Here is a 13,777-nt window from a genome sequence, read left to right as displayed (position 1 = left end):
CACTGTATGTCTGTCATGTGAGCTCCAAGCTGGCTAAGTTGGGAGAGGCCCCAATAACTCTTTTTTTTTTGAAGCAATCAGGATTAAGTGACTTGCCCAGGATCACACAGCTAGTAAGGACCTGAGGTCACATTTGAACTCATATTCTCCTGACTTGAGGGCTGGTGCTCTATCCACTGTGCCACCTAGCTTTCCCTACGACTCTTGAAGACCATCTGTGAAGGTTTAGTGGGTTTGTGAGCCAACTCACCTCAGTGGAGCCAGAAGTCGCATTAGGAAATCACAGATCTTTGGCAGAGAGATATTGTCTGTTTTACAGGATTATACTGTAGAGCTAGGGGACAATAAATATCACTCCCCACCACATTGCCACCTCCTCCGCCTCCAGTTTTAAAAATGAAAGAACTAAAGCCCAGAGAGGGTGACTTGCTCTTGATTATACAGATGCTAAGTATCTGAAAACTGCTTTCTTAACATCTCACAGAATACGTGGCTGGCAGGTGGGAAGGGCGGAAGACCCTCCTTTCCTCAGAATCTCTTCTCTCTAGACAAGACCCATAACTATACCCCCCCCCCCCCCGGGAAGAACAGGAAGATTAGGAGATGCCTGAGTCACTTCCCTAGAAAAGAATTCCTGCTCTCCTCCTCTCCAGGCACTGCCTCACCCATTTGGGGCTAGGTATGGTGTCAAGTCCAAGTGTACTCCTTTTCTGCTTTGGGCAAGCTATGAAAATATAAAATAATAATATCTCTTTTGTACAGTTCAAGTCCATAACTGGGAAGGTAGTAGCAGTTAGATGATCTAGCTCTACTTCTCTGTCTCTGTCTCTGTCTCTGTCTCCCTTCCTCTCTCTTTGTCTCTGTCTCTGTCTCCCTTCCTCTCTCTCTGTCTCTCTCTCTCTTTCTCTCTGTCACACACGCGCGCGCGCACACACACACACACACACACACACACACACACACACACACTCACTCACTGCAGTTTAAAATCTACATCTTTCCCCACTGCACTTTATTATCTCTGGTCTCTCTTGTGGCCACATTCACTCCAGATCACACATCAATCAGTAATGCAATGGAGGACCATGCTATCTTAGCGAAACACATTCTTTTAAAACAAATGATGAAACAAAAGGCAAAACAATTCTTGAGAAGCAGAGGTTGCAGATAGGGCTCAGCACTCCCCTGAAAGAGCTCCATAGTGAGCCTGAACAAAAGCACAGGAAAGTGAGGCTCCCTGGACTCTGTTCTCAGCAGTGCACAAGGCCCGGACCTCTGTGCATCTGTGCCATGTGGCTTTTCCCTGGTGATCTGCAATTTTTACCCTGGGCTCTTGGCATTCTCTACATGCCAGGTCACTTGGAGCTGCTTCGGCAGTGGTGGCCTGGTCCCTGCTTCCTTATGGCCTGTTTCCCATTTTTTCTCTCACTGTTACCTTTCTAGGGACTTTTCCTCCTTCTTCCTTCCCCCTCCTTTGGAATGAGAGGGGTTTGGTTCTATCGGACCTTGAGTCCAAAGCAGACATAGTGTCGATTTCAATCAATGTCAGGTTACACCCAAAAGATGAGTGAGTAATTATATCTTACAGTAAAATACTCCTTTTGCCTTGGTGATCATTTGTAAAACACTTCACAAGCCTTAAAGCACTAGATAAATGCTCCCTCTAATCCCTAGCATCACCTGTATTGCTCCTCCCTAGATGAACTTCTACTAGGATTTACTTCTAAGTGACTTTGGGAAGTTAAGATCTTCATTGACTTAGGAGGAGCTGTTGACAGTTATGTGATGCTTTACATTTGTTGTCTTACTGGATTTTCACAAAAGATTTGGCAGGTCAGTGCTACTGTTATCCCAGCTTTATAGCTGAGGAAACGGACACCCAGACCTTAAATGACTTGCTTGGATCCCATAGCAGGTAAATGCCTGAAGGAATTGTCTTGCTCACATCTTCCAGATTCCGCACAGAGGTTCTTAGTCTTTGGGGTGGGGGGGAGGTGTGTGTGAACTTGTTTGATTTTTTAAGAATATATTTTGATAATTGTATTTCAATAGAGTTTGTTTCCTGGGTAATCCTGTGTATTTTATTTTCTACATTTGAAGCGTTATTCTAAGCAGACATCTGTAGGCTTTACTAGACTGACAAAGGGGACTTTGACACAAAAGGTTAAGAATTCTTTCACTATTCTATGATTATTTTTATTTTTAGAGACCAGGTTCTCTTGCTAATCCACATGGAAGCTTTGACTTGCTCCATTTCTGACCTAGACTGTTTTGCCCCTCCTTAGGCAACCTGGTGGCCCTCTGCTCCCAGAGGCTCATTATATTAGTCTTGACATCATCAGTCAGTCAGTTAGTGAATAAACATTTGCTAAGTATTTACTAAGTGTGCCAGACACTATGCTAAGTGCTGGGCATATGAATACAAAAAAGAAAGTCTGTGGCCTCGAGGAGCTTACTATCTAATGGGAGAAGACAAAACACAGAAGAAAGGTGAAAAGGGAGGGCAGAGAAGGTACCTGCTTCCAAGGGCGTGATGAAGATGGACAACCATTTGGCTTTAGCTGTACTGCAGATCATCACTCCTGAGTTCGAGAAATCCTCCAGCCTCGGCCTTCCCAACAGCAGGGGCTATGGGTATGTGCCATTATGCCTGGCAATTTATTTTTAAATAACAGGAACCCTGGCAAATCTGGCCTTCATTTCAACCCAAGAAGCATTTATTAAGCACCTACCATGTACTGCATACTGTAATAGGCAATGCAGATAGAAAGGAAAAGACTTTGGGACTTTGGTAACAATTCTGTGTATATATTGATGATCATGTTCAATTCTGTATGTACTTCAAAAGATCGTTGGATTTTGATCTGGAAGAAATTTTAGCAGTCACTTAGTCCAGATTTTGAATTTTACAGATAAGGAGACTGAGGCCAAGAGAAATTAAGTGTTTTGCTCAAGGTAGTAACTAAGAGAGACAAGATTTGAACACAGGTATTTAAAGCACCAGGGATACAAAGAGAAATGAAAATTGTCCCTGTCCTCAAGAAACTTAGGTTCTATTGTGGTAGAGAGGTTTACAACATTTAAGTGGATAAATAATTACCGCCTAATTTGAAGAGGAAGAGAGTCCTAATGACCAAGGAGAGGAGGGAAGGCTTCTCCTAGGAGATGACACCTGAACTGAGTGTTGAGAGAAGGGGATACATTCCTGGAACGGGAGCCAACTTACTCAAAGACATGGGAGAAGGAGATGGAATGCCAAGGTTAGGAAAGCAGCTAGGACAGTTTGGTCACAAGATGGAGTGGTTGAAGGAAAAATGTGTGAAATCATTGTGGACCTGTGGGCTGGAACCAGATCGTGGAGGGCTTTAAGTGTCAGATAGACACGGGTCAAATAGAAATGGGTTTGCTGCTAGAGTCAAGGGCACTCAGCTTGGTCAGGGGGAATGATGTAATCAACCCTGTGCTTTAAGAGGATCACTTTGGCAGCTATAGTTGGGTAGACTGGAAAGTGAAGACACCAGAAGTGGGGAGTTCTGTTAGGAGGCCTGGATGATGAGGATCTGAACCAGGGTGGGGGCTATGTGAGTAGCAAGAAGCTCCTTTTGAGAAGTAAAATACAAACTTAAAAAGACACAAAGGTTAAGGATCTTAGAAAAAGAGCCAACATTTTCTTGATGGATTTTCACCTTTGTCAGAAAGGTCCATTAAACCCTGCCCATTCTTATTATCCCCACTTTACAGATAGGGAAACTGAGGTTGAGAGGTTAGTGACTTGCCCAGGGACACACAGCTTGAAGTGTTTGAGGAATGAATTGAAGCTAGATCTTTCTGACTCAAAGTGCAGGGCCCTATTTAGTCTCCCTTGCTGCTTCTATTATCCTGGAAGAGAGCTTAGAGAGGGTAACTGAAAAATTGGTATGAGAGCATGCATTGAAAATAGTCAATTGATTACTTAGCAAATGGTTACTTAGCAATTTGGTTGTACTAATGTTCTGACTTCTGTCTCCTCCCTCTAATACCTAATAGTTATGTGGCCCTGGGCAAGTCACTTAACCACTCTCTGCCTCAGTTTCTTCATCTGCCAAATGACGTGTGCACATATACTTGGGTAGATATTTTCTTCTCTCTTAAAAGCAGTGTGCATAAATACTTGGATATGTAGACTTGGGAGGCAGCTAGGTGGCTCAGTGGATAGAGCATTGAACCTGGAGTCAGGAAGACCTGAGTTCAAATCTAGCTTCAGACATTCATTAGCCATGTTATATTGGGTAAACCACTTAACCTCTGTTTGTCTTAATCCACTGGAGAAAAAAATGGCAAACCACTCCAGTATCTTTGCTAAGAAAACCCCAAATGGGGTCATGAAGAGTCAGACACAACTGAGCAAAAACAACAAATGCAGACTTGGGTATTTTAGTTATCTAAAAGAAGAAACAGGTTATATCATGGTCAGTGAAGAGATAGTAAAGGAAATAGGGAAGAAGGGAAGAGACACAGACGTCTAAGGGAGAGAGATTGCCCATCCCCTGGGCTGTCCCATAGAATGACAGGTTTCTTTGCAGCAAAAGCTTCAAACAAAAGGCTTATCTTTGTTCTGTCTCTTCTTCTTTTCTGGAATGCAGACACCTGTCTCATTTAAGTCTTTGGACCGTGAAAGCAAATTTTGCCCCACCTGTTTTATCAACTTTTCTAAAAAGCTATCCAGTCATTGTTCCAATGACTTTTCTATGTGTGGCGGCTGGCTCCCCTCCCCTGTGGCCCTATGTTCTAGGGTGGCCCATTGAGCCTGCTGTTCCAGACAGATGTGAAGTGATGGGAGCTGGAAATTAAGTTAGCTGTAATTATTATGTTTTTGTGATAGCATTTTCTTTGTGGTGCCGGAAGGTTAACAGGCCTGTGAATATATAGCCCTTTATCTTTCAGCTTTCCTGAAATGGCTTACTAGAAATCCTACTGAACATCAATATAAGCAACTCACTTAGTAATAGTTACAAGCCAGTTTATTAATTTTGAAGCCACAGTCAAGTTAGCAAGTTTTTATTAAGTCCTTATCAGTGTTAGAGAGGGCAATGGCAGGGTAGATAGAGCATAAGACTGGGAGTCAGGACATGGATTCAAATTTTACCTCAGATCCTTAATAATTACTTCCACAGACACTGTACTAGCTGTATGTCCCTGGGAGAGCATCTTAACCTCTTTGAGCCTTGGTTCCCTCATCTGTAAAATGTGGATGTTAATAACATCTACCTTACAGGGCCAGTGAGAATCAGATGAGATAGCCTTTGGCAAGCTCTTTGCAAACTTTAAAGGCCTATATAATCACTATCAGGTATTCTTCTCATCCATTCCTTCTCTTTTTCTCTTATATAATTATAATTAGTGTGTATTTTATTCTTTTGGTTTCGCTTTGGGTTTTTTTGGGGGGACTTTACATGATTTCATAAAAATTTTTCCAGATTTCTCTGCTTCTCTTATGAATGTCTCCATTGTTGGATGTCTTGGTCACTGTGGTTTTCTTCAATTACTTGTAATGTGACTATGAAAATATTTGTACAGATCACTCTTTTTTTTTTTTAGCACATTTAGAATATATGCACACTAATGGGGTACTAAGTCTTTCAACATCTTGCAGGACTATAAGGAATGATCCTGATGGCAAATCAAAGGAATCATTGCTCATAACCTAAAAGATAAAATATATCTTCAAACACAGTGCATCTAGGATGGATGTGCTCTGATACCGTCACAGGTAAAATGAGAAACTTATGGATGAAACTCCCTGTGAGCCTGTGAAATAAACCTTTCTGTTTGGACGGGTTCTTGGAATTCCTCATCGCTAGTGCAGCCACAAACCACAGATCTTCCTCTTTGATGGCCTTCAGAGTAGAGAAGCGATGAGTATCTGGGGTTGGGACGCCCTCACAATGCTTTCTTCCTCTTTGACCATGGCAAAATTACCTAACCTCTCTAAGCTTCAGTTCCCTTATATGTTATGTAATAATATATATAATTATATAAGCATAATAATTATTATTATATAATAATTCTCATGGTGTTTTCCTCACAGGGTTTCTGCAAGGCTCTTTGTAGATGTAACTCTTTAAGGCTATGAACGCTTCAGCTGATACTGCCTTTGCACAAGCTCTGTCGCAAGCCTGGACTGCAAGCCTCCTCGCCCCCACCTCTAATCTCTAATCACCTTCAAAGTCCAGCCCACTTGCAATATCCTAATCCTCTACTTTCCTCAGTCTCCCAATGACTAATGTCCTGCTCCCCCACTACTACTTTGTATTTATTTTCTCAATGTTAATTTGTGTACATTGTATCTCCTCCCAAAATGTAAACTCTCTGAGGGCAAAGTAGGTTTCATTTTTTGTCTCTATATCCCCTGCATATAGTAAATGCTTAATAAGCAGTTGTAGATTGAGTGCATTTGGGGGAAGCTAGCACCCTCAAAGACAATAGCTCTTTAAGGAAAATTAACATCATTGCAATATTGTTGTTGTTAAGCCATTTTTTAGTCATGTCCAGCTCTTTCCTATTTGGGATTTTCTTTGCAAAGATGCTGGAGTGCTTTGCCATTTCTTTCTCCAGCTCATTTTACAGGTGAGGAAACTGAGGCAAACAGGCTTAAGTGACTTGCCCAGGGTCACACAGCTAATAAGTGTCTGAGGCGAGATTTGAACTTAAGAAGGTGAGTTCTCTTGACTCCAGGCCTGGCATTCTATCCACTGCACCACCCAGCTGCCCCCATTGCAATGGTTTCGGCTGATTACTACAACCTATAAGAGTTTCACAGAATTGTACAATGTTAGGACTAGCAAGGGCTTCAGGGAACATCCATGCTTCCCCATCCTACTCATTTTCTCAGAGCCCAGACTGAGTCCCAGAGAAGTGGCTTGTCACACAGTGAGCTCATAACAAAGCCCAGGCAAGAGGTTGGGTCTCCTGACTCCGACATCACTTCTCTTTCCACTGTTCTCTATAGCCCCCATGTCCACCCACTTCCTTCTGGACAGCAAGAATGTTGCATACATCTCTGTGTAACCCCTGAGCAATTTAGTGTGGGGATGGGGAACTTTGTTTTACTCAGAGAAAAAGAAAAGCAATCAAGGTCCAGACAGGGGTAAAAAGTAAATTAATTTAGACTGATTTTATTTTGTTTTATTGTGGAAGGGTATGAATAGAAAAGGACTTCAGAGAGAGACACATATCCAAGAGGTTCATCTGGCCAGATGATAAAACTATAAATAGGGTGCATGCATGTTTAAATTATTGACATATGTTGTTTATTGCCTTCATTTTCCAACACGTCCCTGCCCCCATCCATTCTAACAAAGAATAATAAAGAGAAAACCTAAATGACATATCAATCCATCAAGTCAAACAGTGTATGCTGTGTTCTGCCTCCAGAGCTGGAGAAGGAAATGGCCAACCACTCCAGCATCTCTGCCAAGAAAAACCCCCAATGGGGTCACGAAGAGTTGGACAAAACTGAACAACCACAAAAACCTCCACAGTCTCCCACCTCTGCAAAGAAGGAAGTTCATTTTCCTAGCTCTACTTAGAATAATGACCCAGCATTCAGTTTTCATTCTGAACACGAAATTTTAACATGTAACAGCAAACAATTTAATTACACCTAGATTCGATCTTGTGACTAAATAAATGATGGAGAAGAAGGGATAAAAGAGAGAGAGAAGAGAGGGGCAAGGAGGGAAAGAGACAGGCAGGGAGGAAGGGGGAGGGGCAGATGGAGGAGCAATGATTGGGAAAGATGGACATGCTGGAGAGAGGCGCTGGGGAAACTGCTCAGTGGGTTTTGCAGTGTTGGTAACTGGTTCTTGTCACATCTATCTTTTTAGGTTATGAGTTTCAGAGTGTCCATTCATCATTACCAGCTGAAACATGAATTAACTGATGAATATTATTCACAGCTCTTACAATGGTTGGTTATCTCTATGCCTTGAGGAGAGATTACTACAGATCAGAGTCAATGGCTCATTGCCCGTCCCGCCCCCCGCCCCCCCCAACTCCTTAGCCAGGTAGTTTGACAGTTTAATGGCTGAATCTGGCTCCTTATTATAATAAATAATATCCTATAGCACATTATCATTTATTTTTTAGTTAGTGTTTTGTAAAACCTGTTGCTCACAACAGCCCCGGTAGGTGAGTATTAGAGCTATCATAACTCAAGGACATTAACTTCTTGGGAAGGACTTCCTATAGTAGAGGTACTTGGAAGTGTGGGAAGCCATGTGTCCCAAACCAGATTAGTAAAAGTCAGATGTGTCATTGAGACACTGAAAATGTATACAGAGGTAGCAGAAGGAAACTCAGGAGGGAAGAGAATCAAGCAGAACAGTGGGAGTATCAGCATAGTAAATCTATATGTGCTTTAGAGAGACAATCTTCATGGAAGAGAGATTAAGGCTTTCATTATAAAATCTTTTTGTGTTATTTGGATGTGGAAATGTTCATGTTTCTTGATGCTTGTCAAGTTCAGAGAGACGGAGAAAGACAGACACAGATACAGACACAGACACAGACATAGACAGAGAGAGATAGGTTGCCTTGGTGAAGGCCACCACTTAGTGTCAGAGGTGGGTTTTGAACTATGTCTCCAGACAAGTCTGTTGCTCTTCCTATAAGTCCATTGGGAGGCAGACTACATAGTGAATTGAGTTCTGGACTTTGAATCAGGAGAGTCTGAGTTCAGATCTTGTCCTTGGCACTTTCTGGCCATGTGACCCTGGCCTAGGTGCTTAATCTCTCTGAACTTGAGCCACCTCTCTAAGACTTAAAGTTAGCTTAGGGAATTCCAATTCAAATGAAATTATTGCTCTTAAATATATACATGACATGTGACAAAGTGCTTTCTTGATATAACTTGTAAGCTAGGTACTGTGGGAAATATAGCCTCCATTTTATAGATGAAGAAACTGAGACTCAAGTCATGTGTCTTGCCCAAGGATGCACAGCTATAATCTCTTGAGGGTGGGATTTGAACGCAGGCCTTCAAGACTCCAAGTCCAAGTATATTCTATGCCTTACTATCTCTATCCATCCATAAACTCCCCTTAAACAACAGGAGGCAGAAAATGGTAGCAATGATTTGGGTGATTCTGTTGAAAGCAGAGTTTTTACCTGGATTTTTTTTTTTTGAGATTTGAACAACATCTCCACCTCCTATTGCCCTTGTATGCAAAGGTCTCAATCTTCTTTGAGTGTGTGCTGTGAAAACTTCTGGTTGTGGGTGTGCCAAGGCACAGACATGGCAAAGCAACAATTTGTTTATGCCTGCTAGCTGAAGGAGAGACACAAACTACTTGACAAAGTATTTGTGCTTGCAAACAGCTGGTTGGGGGATATAGGGCTGTGAGCAACCGGCGACGATGAAGAACCAGGAGAGCTCCCTGTAGGGAAGCTGAGACTTTGTGCCTCAGCCCTCATGTTACCCAATTACACAATGGCCAGTGGGTTATTCAGCTAAAGAAGCTCCCAGTTGGCTGTTTATTTCAAAGCCCCATTTGGGGTTTTCTTGGCAAAGATACTGGAGTGGTTTGCCATTTCCTTCTCCAGCTCATTTTACGGGTGAGGAAAACTGAGGCAAACAGAGTTAAGTGACTTGCCCAGGGTCACACAGCTAAGTAAGTGTCTGAGGCCAGATTTGAACTCATGAAGATGAGCCTTGCATTCTATCCACTGAACCACCTAGCTACCCCTCAATAGTGTCATAGTTTCATAGATTTAGAGCTGGAAGAGACCCCAGAGGTCATTTAGTTCATCCCTCTCCTTTTTATAGATTGGGAAGCTGAGGCCACTGAGGTTAATGACTTGCCCGAGGGCACATAGGTACTAAGTGTCAGAGCAGTGACTTGAATCTAGGCCTTTGATAATTGAAGGTGCTATGATTTTGTAGGTGTGGGTGCTCTGTCCTTCGATGCAGATCAGCGCCTCTAGAACTAGTAGATGCTTTTTGCCAGTTGGTCGAAAATAAAAATAACAATGATGTTTAATAACTGACATTTGTGTTGTGCTTCAAAATTTGTTAAAATCCTTTCTAGTTATTGTCTTCTTTGAGCCTCACAATAGCCCCATAAAGTTATTTCTACAGATATCTCCATTTGACAGACAAGGAAATTGGATCTTAGAAGTGAAGTGGTTTGTTCAAGAACGTAGGTATCAAAGGCAATGTTTGAACATGAGTCTTCCTGACTTTTCCTACTATATCCTGCAGCCAACCCTTTGGTGAGCATCTTCTGAAATTAGCTAGGGTGGTCTTTGGGCAACAAGACATTCAGTCCTTTATGAGATCTCTCTGTCCATCATAGTAGAGCCAGGCAGACCTTGTCCTTGATGTAACTTTTGAGAGCTGAGGGTTGTCTCTGGTTACAGTGATGCATCAGAGTATGACTTCAGAGGAGACTTAGAGCTTATCATTTGTTTTCTTTCATATTTGCTCATTGCAACCTTATTTGCAATGTTTCAGGTGCTCTTTGTAATAGACATACAACACACTATGGGCTTGCATTTGAAGTCTGTATTCAATTCAGTGCAATCTGTTAAGGAATGTTAAGGGGTCCCCTGAACTTGGATTGTGAATGCTTTGCATTACACATGCATATTCATTTCTCTTGTACTAAACCCAGTTTTCATGTAAGTTTCACGAAGTTGTGATTCCCTGTTGACAAACCCAACAAGCTCTTATTCATTAAACATGTGCCAAGTATGGATTGTTTCATTTTGTCTTTGAGTTCTTGGTATCTAGCAGTGCTGGACACATAGTATGTGCCCAATACTGAATCAAACTGAATTAACCATGTCACCCTCTCTCCCCAACTCAAGAGTCTCCTATGGTACATGGTTCATTATGGGAAGAGTATTCCAAGGGTTGGATAGGTGATCAAGGCTCTTTTCCCAATGTTTAGTATCAAGTGCTCTCTGAACGGTTTTGTGATAATCACTACCTCAGTGCCACTAAATGGTGAATGACAAATGTATAACTCATGTTTGTTCCAGTTGGTTTTGTTGAAGGATATGCCTTACTTTAAGGAATGAATCATAGTTGGCAGGATCTCAGATGACTATCACGTGTAGGGGCTGAAAAAAACTGGCCAAGACCTCTTGAGTGTGCATCCAGATTGAAGGACATGGCCTCAGACCTGCTGAGTTCCTTTACTCTCCCAGCTATGTCTGTACTAATAGCATATCTCTAGCTGCATGAAGGTCAAAAGATGAATCTTTGGCAACTGTGCAATTTGAGTCTGGATTACTCTGGCTTATATGGAGAAAAAGTTCTATTTCTGACATCGGTTGTTATCACTTAAACCTCTGCTCTCCACGTGTTCTTGAAGATTTACAAGCATTGATTGGCCAGGGCCACACTAGCACTCATGCCTGAGCACATGGACAGTTTCTGAGGCAACCTGACCTTGGTATATATTAGAGATCTTCAGCATCCTCAGAGGCAGGGACTGTTGTCTGGGGACAGAACTATGATAGACTTGTTCCCATAACTAACTAACTGATGGTAGATAGTTGATGACATTGGGAGGTGGTGGTTTTCATAGGATGATCAGTCTGTTCAGCTTGGACACTAATACAAATTCTGAGAATGACCTTGACAGAAGCTACTGTTATCTTAAAGTGTTGGGGCAAAGGTAGTGGAGTGGGAAGGGAGAGGAAGCCTTTTACTGAAGTAGAAAAGAGTGAAAAGCTATAGGACTTTTGACAAGTAGATTCGTGAGTATACATATGCTTCAAAGAAAACTATTAACTCAATACACAAGCAAAAAGGGATCACATGAAAACATATGAGACGTACAAATGTAGTTTCCTCTTAAGAAAAGAGTCCCCTGAAGTCAGTACGACTGCCTGGTGCCCAAGACAATTTAAGAAGTTTTTAGTTGCTTCTGGAAATTCTTCGTTTGCATCTAATAATACTTTTTTGCCTTAGTTCAGCAACTACTTGGATGACTTTTGAACTCCACCACTACTGAGATAATTCATTTAGTTCATTCATAGGGATAAATATATAAAGGAGATGCCAGTGTGCGCTTCCTTTCCTCCAATAGATATCATTGGAAAAAAGTCCATAATATAAGTGGAGCAGACAGTAACCACTTCAGAAAAGGACCTTGTCTCCCAGAGTGTCTCTCTTTTGGAAGAAATTCCAGAGTTGATGAACAGGGAAAGGAGATAAATATTAGATCTGTCGATGAGGAAATTCCTTCTTCCAACACAGGTCAGCACCTTGTTGTTTTTGTTGTTGTGTTTGTCCTTCCTTCTTGAAGAGGATCGTGACATCAGGGAAATGATGACATGACTTGCAGTTGACTTTGATTTGAGTGAGGGAGGGCTGTGCAAGGTCACCAGCCTCACTTTCTCCTCCAGAGCCATCTGGATCCAGTGACTAGATATTCATCCGGATGACTGGAGATGGCCCAGGATGCAATGGGAGACCCTGGCCCTTTTAGGCTAAGGTCTTTTCAGGCAGCACCTTCTAAATTAGAGTCAAAGAATTGACTAGAGTACTGATCATTAAGCTATTCGCTTCAGGCGTCATGGATAGTATATTCATTTGGGAGGACTTGAACCCAAGTCTTTTTTTCGTGGTTCTGAAGCCAGTTTTCTATATACAGGGGCCATGCAAGACAAAATAAATAAATAAATAAATAATATTTTTTAAAAGGGGAAAAAAAGAAAAAAGAGTCCCAAATTGGGGGTCACACTTGTGGTGTCAATATATAATAAGTACTGCCAATAACTGGGCATTTGGATGGTACAGTGGATAGAGTGCTGAGCCTGGACTCAGGAAGACTCATCTTCATGAGTCCAAATCTGGCTTCAGGCACTTATGAGCTGTGAGTGTGACCCTGGACAAGTAAGTTAACCTTGTTTGCCTCAGTTTAATGTGAAATAAGCCTAAAAATATAGGTTGTAGGCAGGTTATGAGAAACTTTAAACACTAAGGTGAGAAGTTTATATTTTATCTTAAAGGCAAGAGGGCATCACTGAGGACTTGTTCTGGGTGGTTCCTTTTCTTCAGCCAATGTCTTACTTTGACTCCTGTGAGCTGTCTCACAGCTTAAGACACTATTGATGTATGGGTTTCTGCCTGTAGGAGTGAGACCAAGAAATCATTCAAGCCAGTATTAGTATCCTGGTTATTCTTGGTGAGTTGTTGTTCAGTCATTTCAGTCATGTCCGTCTCTTCATGACCATCTTGGCAAAGTTACTGTTTCCTTCTCCAGTTCATTTTACAGATAAGGAAACTGAAGCAAAAGGTTAAATGACTAGACCAGGGTCACACACACAGCTAGTAAGTATCTGAGGCATTTACACCTTGGAAATTGGCAAAGGCTACAGATTGGGGCTTAATTTATTAAGAAATGTTCACGGAACTAAAGTTAAGGGTGTGTCATGCAAACATTCCCCCTCCAGAGGGCCAGTTGTTGCACATTAACCAGCACACTCACTGTTTACATGACATAATTCCCAGTAGAAGGTAGTCTTCTTGCAGGCTTGAGGGTACTGTCAGGGAATGTTTTTGTTTGTTTTGTCCTTATATCCCTAGCATCAAGCATAGTGCTTTGCAAATGGTAGACACAGGAATAAATGCACGCATTGTATTTGATTATTTAAATACTTTTTAAAATAAAAAAGTTAAAGATTAATTTGTGCTTCTATTTCTCTGTCTTTCTTTCCCATTTAAAACTCTCCATAAAACTCTAGACTTGGTGGGATGTCCTGGGCTAAGTGCGTGGAAAGATTT

This window comes from Trichosurus vulpecula, chromosome 4 (assembly GCF_011100635.1).
Source record: "Trichosurus vulpecula isolate mTriVul1 chromosome 4, mTriVul1.pri, whole genome shotgun sequence".
Lineage (NCBI taxonomy): Eukaryota > Metazoa > Chordata > Mammalia > Diprotodontia > Phalangeridae > Trichosurus > Trichosurus vulpecula.
Note: the sequence above shows the minus strand (reverse complement) of the source record.